The following is a 14,071-nucleotide window of genomic DNA, read 5'->3' as shown; positions in this document are numbered from 1 at the left end:
TAAATGTGTGTGGTGTAAACTAAGTTTTTGTAGCATTTCTCGTGTGTGTGTGTGTATATATATATATATATATATATATATTGGTTTGTAAATTCTGACAACTCTTTCAAGAGTAAAATTTCAAGTTGGTCTGTAAGTTGGTGGAGTACCATTAATGCAGGCTCCATCATGGAAATTTATCCCAAAGAATTACTAGAAGTGATCAGACAGTTTTAAGCTATCTTCTAAGTTGATAAACATGGTTTCCAATTTCTTGTTTCCCTTATTTTTACAAGTATAAAGTCTCGTGAATCCTGAAATGAGAACTTGCCAAAGAACAAGGTACTTGTATTAAGTTTGATGTAAAATGGTTGGATCAATTCAAGTTTCATAGAGTAATTCTACAAGCTCAGAAAGAATTCTTATCACCGAAAGACCTCTTTCCAATTTTCTCTTATTCACACTTGGTTATTGATATTTTCTCATTGTGCCCTCTTTGTTCATTAATTCTTCTAGTTATGATTTATTTTTCTTTAGCTAAATTATTTTCTTTTTAACTTGACAGCTTGTAGAGAGGGCTATGAAGATTTCTGTAGATGTCGTTTTACTTTTTCTCTTGTTGAGTTAATTTCTTTTGATTTGGCAACGCTGACAGTTTCTTATCTTGTAGCAATTATTTCTAACTAGAACTCAAAATTTCTGCATACTAGACGTGAATTTGATCGCGGAATGATGTAATATTCATTAATAGTATTTTGTTAAATTTTACTATATTTTTATGAATAGTATGAATAACTTAAATTTTTTTGCTATATTTTTATTCATTACCTTTTCTTCCTTCGTATTTAAAAACCTTTCACCCGATATATACAAATATGAATTTTGTGCTTATATATATATATATGAAAAAGGTTTTGTCGACTTTGAGATATATATTCATTGCAATGATTGTATTTAAGATTCGTGTATGGTGCAACGAACTTAGCATGAAAATTAAATTTGATGAAAAGCAGACTGTTAAAGATAATATCAAAGATAATATCAAAACACATGTACATTATGTAGGGTGGATATTAGTTAATTTTTTATTTGTATATATTTTTGCTAATCACTCCGGCCGGTAAGATAAGATTGCATGCAAAAGGTTGACTAGAGGTAGTCATAATCGGTACGGATAATTATAAATAAATGATATGGAAATCAAAAATATAAAACAACTCTTCTCGATAGATCGATGTGGCTAGCGGCCTGCATGCGACTAATATCTCCTTATACTTAAAAGTGCCTATCGCTCAATGAACAGTGACATCAACAGTAATAAACAGTAATATTAAAGGCAAAATCACAAAACTGCAAATCACGAGAGGCAACCGAAGCAAATCCACCATAAAATCATCACAAAAAATCACAAAACCGCAAAACCACAGAGGCAACCGAAGTAAATCCACCATAAAATCATCACAAAAATACACGGTAAAATCACAAAATCATCATAAAATCTTCACAAAAATACCACAAATTTACAAAATCACCACAAAATCACTATAAAATCACAACAAAAATACCATAAAATAAAAAAAATCACCACAAATTACGGTGGTGGAGGTGGCCTAAGGGGAAGTGGGCGTCTGTGAGGGAAGGTGAGCATCCATGGTGACTCGGCTGGGCGTGAGGACGGCTACGAGAGGTGGTCGGTGGCGAAAGGAGGTCCTGGTGGTGGTGCGGTGGCCAGAGGAGGTGGAGCTCCGCCGTGGGTGTGGAGAACCCGTGCAAGAGAGAGGTAGATTTTGTGGGAGCAAACGGCACAGAGATGGAGGTCGAGCTCGCTGGAGGGGGATGGCCGGTGGGAGAGGAGGCTACCGTGGAGGTGGTGGCGCCGGAGGATGGCGTACGGCGGCGCAGCAGCATCAAACCCATTCGGGCTGTGCACAGCCGAGAGAGAGGAAGAGAGAGCATGAGAGAGAGAGACCGGTGTGGGGGGACTCGCCGGAGTGAGGTGATGTCGGTGGAAGAGGCGGTGAGGCTCACCGACGTACGACGACGTCGGGCTGGGCAGAGGAAGATTCGGCTGGGAGGAGAGGCAGCGTACCACGTACGCGTGAGCCGAGGGAGGAGAGAGAGAGGGGAGGGAAAAGTGAGGGAGAAAAGAAAAAATATAGGAATTTATCCAGTCCTTTCGTTTTGGGATCTTCAAAATGATTTAACAATAAAAGATAAAAATACTTATTTAAATATACATAAATATTAATTTAATTAAAAATATTGAAATAAATTAAATAAACAATAAAATTTTATTAAATATTTTTCAGAAATTAATCTCAATTCTTCATTTTAAATTCTTAGATTTGATCTAACAATAGAAATTTAAACATTGATTTAAATTATTTTAAAATTTAAATAATTAATATATAAATATTATATTATTTATAAACTATCAAATTTAATTTATTAAATATGATAATATTCTTAATTAACTAAATTAGGCAAACGTGCGTGGGGAAAATATTAGTTTTTAGGTTTTAAATTACAACCCTTCATCTTTAATCTTCAGATTTAATCTAACGATAGAAGTTTAAATATTGATTTAAACTAACATAAAATAAATAACTAAAATATAAATATTCTACCATACACTTAAAATTAACTTTAATTTATAAAATATTAATTTTTTATCATTAAGTAAAAGATAAAGTTTTAATGTTAAAGATAATATCAAATCAATAGAAAGATAATATCAAAACATATGTACATTATGTAGGGTGGTCCGGGTGGATATTAGTTAATTTTTTATTTGTATATATTTTTGCTAATCACTCCGGCCGGTACAGATAAGATTGCATGCAAAAGGTTGAGTAGAGGTGGTCATAATCGGTACGGATAATTCTAAATAAATGATATGGAAATCAAACATATAAAACAAGACTTCTTAATAGATCGATGTGGCCAGGCGGCCTGCATGCGACTAATATTATATATATATATATATATAATACTGCAACCGGACAGCTTGGATATGATCTTTAGATCTAATAATGCAGTGGAATCTGAATCAGCTAGCTTGAGTACTTTCAGCCACCAAACCATTTATGGATGGATATTCTGTACACGCGTTGATCATGTTTTAACTTTTAATGTCCGACAGAAGAAATGCACCAATCCCAAGTATGTCTTATCTTTTTTCGGTAATTGGATGACTACTTGCAGCAGGTAGTGCCAACGCTACCCACACTAAACTTTTGCGATCATTTATATATATTATTATATTATTATTTAATTATTTTTTTAATTTAGATTAAAAATCTTATAAAATAATATTTTTATATAATATAAAAGAAAATAAATTCAACCAACTAACATAATAATATAATTTAATTAAAAATAAATTTAATTTTATAAAAATTGATCTGTCAATTTTTATAAAATTAAATTTATTTTTAATTAAATTATATGATTATGCAATTCTGCTGGGTACAAACGGGACGTGCAAGCGGCAGGTAATCGAGTCTTACGTGGAATAAAATAATAAAACAAAAGCTGATCGGTTGGTGGACGGTTCCATGTCTCTCTCTCTGGGTGCTTTTCGATGTTCCCCATCTCAGGCACTTGCACTCAAAGAATTAGTCCAAAAGCCAGCATCTTGCCCTGACCCCTGGAGTGCACCCCAATTATAAGCTCCTTCAGACTTTTTGGAAGAAGTAAATTGGCCCTTATTACGCTGCATCCTGAGAGCAACCTCTTGACGAACACTATATCTTTCTTATCGAAGCATCGCTCTTTTCTCTTCTGCCGGAACTTATTCAATGAAGCTGCTCCTTGCGGTTGACTACACTTTACAAGTACTCCATCACACCACCCCTCTGGTTCTGAGACAACATCTCCGCTTGTGGGCCTGAAGATAGTTCGCATCCACCTAGAAGCAGAAACACTGCTTGAACCTTATCGGGGGTAACAGAGTCGAATACATAAACTTGGCCTGGAAACGAGAGCATGAGCTGGCTGGTGCCGTCGTGACACTGAATCACCATCTCCGAGGCTCCACCATCACTACCACCATGACTGTACACAGCGTCAATAGTGACGTCATCGACGACACCGCCTACTGAGTCGGCATCGTCGTCAATTAAGTGGTCTTCGTAGCGAATGAGGGAGTTATCGATTGACCGGCGCCGGAAATGTCGTCGTCCTCGGCTGCCGCAAAGATCTGATTGGGCATGTTTAGGGTCTATGAGTGTCCGTACATTGGGATTTTTGTAATTGAAGCGAGTGTAGATGGGGTATTACAGAGGCAAATGTGCGGAACAAAGAAAACCTAAATCTAGGGTTGGGAAAGGGAAATTGAAAGGGCCAAGGCTTGTTCACACCATAATGGATAGTTGGAAGGGGTGAGTCGAAGTGTAATGAAATTTCTAACATTGAGTGAAAGTGATGTCATGCTTGGCTTGGTTGGAGTACTGTGTTGAAGAGCTATGAGTGTTTGGGTGTTGTATGTCAAGTGCTCACTACTTACGAGTTGTGAGTTGTCAATAACCATCACCGTAGAAATCGCCTTCCTTTAACATGGAAATCAGATCTTCGTCTCTCAAGTCGTGCAGGCCCAGCAGAGCGGAGTTCCTCTTGAGGCTATCGAAGGTGATGACCACTTTGTCGTCGTCCACCAACAGATCAAAGCCGTTGCACAGCTCAACTATCAGGCTGTCCCTACCGAGCTTGTAGGCCATGGTCGGTAAGAAATCTTGGAATTGGCTTTCCGGGTTTTGGGATGCCATTGCAATTTATTGCTAGCACACAGACGAGGAGGGAGGGAGGGAGGGAGAGAGAGAGAGAGAGAGAGAGAGAGAGAGAGAGAGAGGAGTTATTAATTTGGGATGAAATTATTAGAAATGTGTAAAGGGTAGGAGCAGGATGAGGAGGGAGTTGAGATTTCGAAGAATGAGAGGCCATGGAAGACAAGTAAGGTACAGATCATACACGAAGAGAGAAGGAAAATGAAAACACTGACGTGGCCTCGCCGATTGCAAGCCGTTTACACCATCCGTTTGCAAGAAGCATTTTTCATGATTATGTTGGTTGATTGAATTTGTTTTCTTTTAAATTATGTAAGAAGGTCATATTCTAAGATTTTTAATCCAAATTCAAATGGCAAAAAGAGGAAAAAAAAATAATAATAAAAGAGATATAAAAGTATCATTATCTCTTCTTTATATATGGCTTCTCCCGACATTTACAATGTTACATGTATGCATAAACTAGTGCTGCATGTTCACACTTAACACTGTTCTGTCTTCCCTGCAGGGGAGATTAAAGATCATCCGCATGTATATTTGAATATATATATATATATATATTAGTCACAAAAAAATCTTATAAAAATAAATATATAAATTGACATAACATGAATTGATAAAGTACGTTAAATTATAAAGCTATTATTTTTATTGTAAAGTAGATGATTTAATAGATCATATAAGATATTAATTTGTGAATTTATTTTTATGAGATCTTTTTGTGTCCATAACACTTCTCATGATATATATATATATATATATATATATATATAAAGAGCCTATGAAACGGAATTTTTTTATTTTAACAGAAATTTCTTGTTTTAACGGAATATGTTGATTTTCATTAACTTTCCATCTGTTTGTAATAATTACAGAACATAGGGATATAATTGTATTTTCATTTACATTCTATTTATGGCTACTTTTATGATTTCTGTTGATTTCTATTCTACTATTAATATATTTAAATATACTAATAAAGCAGATTTATTATAATAATAATCATGGATTCAATTTCCAATTTGAAAATACGTTATAATAGGAAAGCAGATTTATGTAGATTTATCTTTTCATATTCATTATAATAGAAAAACATTATAATAATTTACAAATAGCCTATCTTTCAATAGCTTTTAAGATATATATTAGTAATAAAATAATAAGATATATGTACTTTATTTTTATTTTAATAAAATATATTAGTGCTTTGAACTATGCATATGTGCCTCAGGCACGTAACATCTTACTAGTATATATATATGTGTGTGTGTGTAAATTTTCTATTTTATTTTCAATCAAAAAGGGGAAAAAAATAAAAAATCTCAGATCGAGTGGATGAACTGTAGGCTCATGCCACATAACGTTCACTATTCAATCGATCGAGTGGATGAACGGTAAGAGTCACATTGATCAACGGTGGTGGTGGTGTCCCTCAATTTTAGTCAAATAAAAAGGGAAAAAAAATAAATTAAAGGATCGTGGTCAAGTACCTATTACTAGCTCCGAATTACGTGGAAGTATATATTTCAGTCAGGAGCTAGCGGTTGATTTGCACACCAATAGTACTGGGTGAGTAGGGATCAAACTAAATGACATTAATCATGCAAATTAGTAGTTTCCATTCAACGAGATCCTTTATATATATATATATATATATATAATTTGATTGACAGATTGAACTAATTTATGTAAATGCATGCATGCATGCTTTGTGGATGGTGTGACGTCGCCATCTTTAGTGATATTATATTTGATTACATTGTTTGCCTGTTCAGCTGGCCAATAGCTATATAAGCTGATCATAGTTTAATTAAGATCAGTACCCGACCACGAAAGTAATTACTTTATTCCAAGTTATTCTTTTAAAAAACAGAAATGTTTGGTTTACCAAAATAAACTTATAAAATGATATATTTTGATATGGTTAAACAAATTTTATTATAAAGTATCAGAATCTGATCATGATCATATATATATATATATATATATATATATCACATCAAACTATATAGAAAAATCATGCAATTGTGGTTTATAATAAGAGACCTAGTCATGCACCGAGGCTAGCTATGCATGCAGCGCGCTGTTGTTGTGGACAAATTGAATAAGCTGCTGCCGACTGATTGATTTGGTGCCCACAATATATATATATATAATAAAGTTTTAAGCTGCTTTGAGTGATGGCGGCAATCTGATCTTTAATTTGGAAGCCTAGCTAACAGAGATGGGCGGGCAACCTAATTTGGACCCTTTTCATGAAAAGAGATACTCTCAATGACGAAAGAAAGATGATATATAGCATGCATGCATGCGGCAGACTATGCATGCACGGGCCTACACGCGGTTATCGCCCGCCATCTTTGATGATCGACAGTACTGCAGTACTACTACTACTCTATATTAATACTACTCGTGCTTCTTTTTCTTTCTTTCTTTCTGTCTTTTTGAGTAATGATATATAATATATATATATATATATATCTCATCAAGCCGTGCAGCGTGCATGCCTTAGAGTACCTTTAGTCCTAACTCATAGGTGGGTTGAAGTTGGCGATTGTAAATCAGGATGTCCTTGAAGATTGATGACATGATTTTTCCTGCTCTGATCATTAAGGCCGCCGATGTAGAAGGATTGAGTACTTCGATCCTATACATGATGCATGCATCCAACCCTCCTTAATTGTAAAGAAACAAACAAAAGTTTGATGAAGAATATCAAGTCCACAAATTATAACCAAGAACCATTATTGTTGATGACAAGATCAATATTAAATGACGAAAATTAAAGTATATGTTGACGTTATGTTTCGCGAGTTTGGACAACTCTACGTCGATAATGTCACAATGTGAATTATTTAGAGTCTTCGATAGTGTTCCGGTGCTGTTGTATGGTGGCAGTTCGTATGTCCATAGCGGTGAATGAAAAATATATAGGTGCAAGGAAAATAAAAAGATGAACACCAAGATTTACGTGGTTCGGCAATATACCTACGTCCACGAAAGTTTGAAGAGGGAAGTTTCTACTATAATATATCTGTTTATAATCACTCATGGATCCTCATATGTCACTATACAGAGAAGGTTGGAGCTATTCCTCAATATATTTTCATCGATTCCCTCTTCATCCGTGTTCATAAAATCCTTTCATCCATCTGTTGATCCTCCTTCATGTTTGCTTGGGGCACTCTTTTTATACGTTTGTCTGACACTTTATTGTTGATGTCAGCTTGCCATGAGGTGACATATCTCCCTTGCGCGAGTCTCTTTGCTTTCTTCTCTTGACCCTCTACCATTTTACAGTCCTAATATCTCTCTTGTATCTATCTTGCCTCCCTCTAACATTTGCGGCCCTTATATCCCCATTATTCTATTATTATCTCTTCTTTGTCTCCTCTTTTGTCTTTAGTGATAGCTTGATGGGCTGAGCCTAATTTATGAGCTATGGACATTTTTTCCCTTCACAATATATATTAATTTTCAAATATTCCTATCAGTACGGCTAATTATAAGGTATATATATATATATATATATATAGACTTCGTCCCATGCACCTTATATATATGGTTTGGGGGAGTATAATCTTAATTAATTGGCAAATAATTTATCCATGAAATTAAATTGCTTGCAGATATATTCAAAGATGCCGATGGAATAGCAAATTAAATTAACTATAAGACTTGCATGCATAAGCTAACTTCATCAACATACATGTGCACGACAATCAAGCATGAAATTAATTAATATAATCGTGAATTATGTATTAAACAACATTAATCTCTCTGTTCTACGTTCAAAAGTGAGCCAATACTAGAGTCGAGCTGGTTAGGTACGTAATTGGTAGATCAGCTGACGACGTTAGAATTAAGGAAGACGTTCTTTATTTTTCACGTCCTTTTAAGCGAAGTAATATTACCTAATAAATTAGCTACCAATTTTCCTTGCATTAATTAGTAGCTGCATCGTCGGCGTGTGGCCCTCACGCGCCACCAAGGAGTTCTCTGTCGTTGTAATGTGTGACTGCTCCCGAACTAGTGACTCTGGATCTCTCAAGATCGATCGTCGATTTTCCCTCTGCAGTCTTTTTGTGCACTATTTTTTATTTTTTATAATGTTTTCACAATGTAATTTATTTTATGCCTTGCCTTTATTTTCAAGAAAACAAAAAATCTAAAAACGTTGTGCCTTTGGACTAAGGTCCGAAGGGTGTTGTCCTCCCTCCGCTTAGGCGGTGATGATGGGGTTGATTTCTCCATGCTCCGATTAGTCGGGTATATATGGAGTTTTGTTACTTGGTTACTACAAACTCTGTCGTGGACAGAGTTATGCTATCTCTTAGACTTCGATATTTAGAAATTTATCGTCTGAATTAGACCATGTCAATCACGAAAGTGTACTGAAAAACTATTAACGTATGTAATTGGCTTGTTATTTAAGTTAATTTTGTATGTCATCTTTTAATAAATGAAATGAGATCCTTTGTTATAAAAAAAAAAAAAAAAAAAGGAGGTAGCTGCATCAGTTAATCAAAGACGTCAGTTGCTTATATACATATATATATATATATATATATATATATTTATATATGCAGCTAGCTAGCTAGCATGAGAGTTTTTTTTTTTTTTTAATTTTTTAATTTTTTATATATATTGGAGAGATATATAAAGTAATGCTATATGTACTTGTGGAGCGCACAAACGTCGTACAGTTATTTTAAAAAAGAGTGAAATTCACTATCATTTTAAAAATGATTGCCGTACTAGCACACTCACGACTGCAACTAAAATGTGAGTGTCGTATTAATTTATTCATTTTATTTAAAATGATTATACGGTACTAACATACTCACAACTGTAACTATCATCTATCGATATATAAATCATACTGCATCAAGCTGCTGTAGATCATCTTACTGCCTTTATTAATTATTGACGTACAAATATTTTGAAGATCATTAAATGAATAATAAATATGGTAGAATTCACTTAAATGATCATGAGTTTATTTCTCTTACACTTTGAGATCCTCAAATATGAACAACTGGCCACCTAAGACCCATAAATTGAAACATCTTAAAAATCGTAATCCCATACCGAGATCGGCTAGCTAGTTAAGGTACCGAGGGCTGATGTGATCACTTTCTAAGGCGTGTTGTGTGAGTCATATCTCTAAACGTAAACAGTAAAGAAATAGGGACCCATGATCATATTCTACGTACCGGCCTTGATCTTAGCTCAAAAGATATCAAGTACACGGGTAAAATTAAAATAAAAACACATTTTTGAAAAAAAAAAAAAAAAAAAAATTCCCTGAGCCATTTATAGATGTTTGAGAATTGATCAGAAGACAATTTAGAGGCGTTCCAAATCTTCAATGCATCAACTTAAAAAACTAGTAATATTGCAAGCTTGCGAGATTCGGCATTTAATTAATTATCTCTAAAAGTGTTAGAAGCTATTAATTATAGAGTAGTAATTTTGGATTGAGATGACGTACCCATATGGTAATGGGAGTAGGTGAGTTATAAATAATGCAGTACTGGTAGTTTTTGTGAAACCTATAAAGTTTCAACCATACATAAATTAACCAACTCGGTGAGAAATAATATTTGGAATTACGGATTGCGTAAGTATTGTATATATATATTTTTTAAAAGTGAGTAAATATGTTATTTTATTAAAAAATAATATTGGAGTATTCTAATTTTTTTTTTTTAAAAAAAGGGTGCACAATCATGACTGTTTCTAGTATTAATCGATAGCACGCATTTATATATATATATATATATATATATAATATGATGCATAGGCCTTGAAACTTAAAGAGGTTCTAAATCCTAATAAGGAAATTAATGCTATCACCGAATATGCACAAGACAAGGCCACGGTGAATTATGCAATAGACCATTCTAGGATTGTATGCTTTCCATGTATAGCCTAGTTTCCTAAAGCTGTATATTCCTTTACCATATACATGTAATTATATATATATATATATATATATATATATATATTGCAATAGATGACACTAGACTTGGTTGACTGAGTTTACAAAATCTCATTCTCTATCAATATTTGTTTATGATATCAAGAGCCAACCAAAAGACAACCATTCTTTTTTTTTTTTTCCCAATGGCCTCCCCTAGCCCTGTCGTTTCTTCTTCAAACTCAAAGTCCTCCATTACTTCACAAATAGTTCTTTCTCAACCCCACTTAGGCTACAAAATCTTGTCACTATAAAACTGACAAAGGATAATTATCTCCTTTGACAAGCCCAAATCCTACCATACCTTAAAGGCCAACAATCGATCAGATATGTGGATGACACAATCTCATGTCCACCTCCAATTCTTCATATCACGTCCAAAGTGGATGGAAAAATTCAAACTGCTCCAAATCCCTCTTGTTCTCTCACTAGTACAATCAGGATCAAGTCATACTCGATGCTTTAATGTCCTCTCTCTTTGAATCAGTTATCACCCACATGGTGGGACTTGAAACTTCCAAGGATGTGTGGAATGCTCTTGAGCGAATGTTCTCTAACCATGCCCGAGCACGCGTGGTAGGAATTCACATTGAATTATCAACCCTCAGGAAGGATAATAAGTCCATTTCTGAGTATTATCAAAAAGTGAAATCGTCTGCCGATTCATTGGCTGCAATGGGAGAGCCCTTTCGGGACTCAGAACTCCATAGTCACCTCCCTCTCAACTCGGGTTGATCAAGTCTCTCTTGAAGATGCATTTGCTCCTTTAATGAGTTTTATTGTGACTTGAGCAGCAAAATACTGCTCTTGATATCTCTATTGGATTAGCGAATATGGCAACTCGCCATACTCAAACTCGTGGCTGTGGAGGTAGACATGCCCAATGCTCATTTCCAGACAATCAAGGTAGGGGCAATCGTGGTTGTGGAAGGGGCTCCCAAAGACATTATTCTAGAGGATCACAAATGGTTTGTCAAGTATGTGGCAAGAATGGCCACAATGCAGTGCAGTGTTACCATAGGCTCGACCTTTCTTATTAGGGTACGCACCAATCATGCAGGCCTATATGGCTCATACTCAACCTCAGCCATCAAATGATCTCACTTGGTACATTGACAGGTTTGACAAATCATCTCACAATGAATTCCAAAACCTGAATCTTGGTGCATAACCTTTCCAAGGGACCGACACCATCCAAGTTAGGGATGAAACAGGTTTGCCAATTTGCCATTTTGGTTCTTCTAAACATTCTCTCCTTAATACTACTTTTAAATTAAATTCAATTTTACATGTTCCTCACATTAAAAAAAAATTGGTTTCAGTAAGTCAATTCACTGCTGATAACAATATTTTTATTGAATTTCATGCCGGGGGTTTTTCTGTGAAGGACAAATGCACGTAGAAGCTCATGTTCAGCTGCAAAATTGAGGGTGGTCTTTATCCTTTGCGACCTACCAAATCTTTTCAAGCTTTTTCCTATTAATGTGTCCCGTTAGATGTTTTGCATTCTCATCTTGGTCATGCTTCATTCAAAACTATCAAGCATCTGTCTTCCAAGGCTTTTCTTTATATTTCTTCACATAAAACACTAGTGGTTTGCAACTCCTGTCAGCAGGGCAAGAGCCATCGTCTTTTTTTTTTCCCCCTATCCATCATGTTTCCAAGGGTCCCTTAGATTTAATCTTTTCGATGTATGGGGGCCTTTCTCATGTAATGAAGAAAAAATGCAATAAATATTATGTTTCTTTTGTTGACCATTTTAGCAAATTCACGTAGATCTTTCCAATGCCTACTAAATCGTCAATTTATTCTATTTTCATTTCATTCCAAAAACAAATTGAACAATTATTGGATCGTAAAATAAAGTGTGTTTAAACTGACTAGAGGGGAGAATTTCGTTCTCTTCATCCCTTCTTTGGCCAACAAGGCATCACACATCGTCTCACATGTCCTCATACCTCTCAAGAAAATGACACTGTGGAACGTAAACATAGGCATATTGTTGAGAGTGGTCTATCTCTCTTGTCTAAATCTTTGGTTCCTCACTCTTATTGGGATGAAGCATTTTCAATGGCCACTTTTGTTATAAACCGATTGCTTACATCTCCCCTACACACCATTTCTCCGTTTGAAAAGTTGTTCAATAAAAAACCAGATTATTCCATTCTCCGCATTTTTGGTTGTGATTGTTGGCCATATCTCAGACCGTACAATCATTACAAAATTGATTTTTGGTCTAAAAAATGTGTCTTCCTTGGTTTTAGTAGTCATCATGGTGACTATCAATGTTTGGATATACACTCAGGACATATTTTTATTTCTCGGCATGTAATATTCAATGAGATCGAATTCCCTTTCTCAATTGTGTAGATGGTCACAATGCTAATCTTCCTCCTTCCTCGGGTCAAGCTTCATTAAAATCCCATGCAGTCCTTCCAAACTCAAGACAAGAATCCATGCCACAAATTACCTATTCATAGTCGAATGTCTCGAAATTTCCAGTTGTGCCACCTAGCCTGAAACTTACTCCCTCATTATCGCACTCAGTTGTGAATTCCTCATCCCGTGATTCATGCACATAAACTCATCCGGTCTCCCTTCCTTTTTTTAGCAAAATCACCTCTATTCACTCCTCATATCTCAGTCACTCCTTCACATTCCTGATGATCTGGGGTGCTACTCACGTGCTGTCATTTTTGCACCATGGAGACAAGCCATGGATGATGAGTACTTGGCCTTGATGAAAAATAACACATGGCAACTAGTTTCTTTTCAAGAAGGAATGAACTTAATTGGAAACAAATGGGTGCACTGTGTCAATAGGGATTCCAAGGGCAAGCCGGTTCGCCACAAGGCTCGCCTTGTTGCTAAAAGGTACCACAACAACTTGACATTGACTATGGTGATACTTTTAGTCCAGTGATCAAGCCTACTACTATTCACTTGGTACTCACTTTCGCCATTTCACAGCAATGGCCTATATGGCAAATTGATATCTTTAATGCCTTCCTCCCTGAGGTCTTCATGGTTAAACCAATTAACTGGTTATGTTGACAAGGCTCTTCCCCATCATGTTTGTCATCTCAACAAGGCTCTTTATGGGTTAAAACAGGCCCTTCGTGCGTGATATGCCTGTTCAAGGGCCTAGCTTCTTGACTATGGATTTTACAATTCCAAGTCCAACATCTCATTGTTTATTTTCAACTCTCATAGCACTTAACTCTTTGTCCTTGTATATGTTGACGACATCCTTATTACTAGCTTGTCACCTTCCGTCGTGACATCACTCATCAAGTCTCTCAGTTTGGAGTTTGCAATCAAGGAT

The 14,071-nt window shown here is 35.5% G+C and overlaps 1 pseudogene; it reads right to left on the bottom strand.

The window, feature by feature from the left end:
• Window positions 1–3,574: 3,574 nt before the first annotated feature.
• LOC108987794 lies at window positions 3,575–4,219 on the bottom strand (annotated as a pseudogene).
• Between the last annotated feature and the right edge of the window lie 9,852 nt (window positions 4,220–14,071).

This window comes from Juglans regia, chromosome 4, assembly GCF_001411555.2.
Source record: "Juglans regia cultivar Chandler chromosome 4, Walnut 2.0, whole genome shotgun sequence".
NCBI lineage: Eukaryota > Viridiplantae > Streptophyta > Magnoliopsida > Fagales > Juglandaceae > Juglans > Juglans regia.
This window is presented reverse-complemented; position numbering and strand designations above follow the sequence as displayed.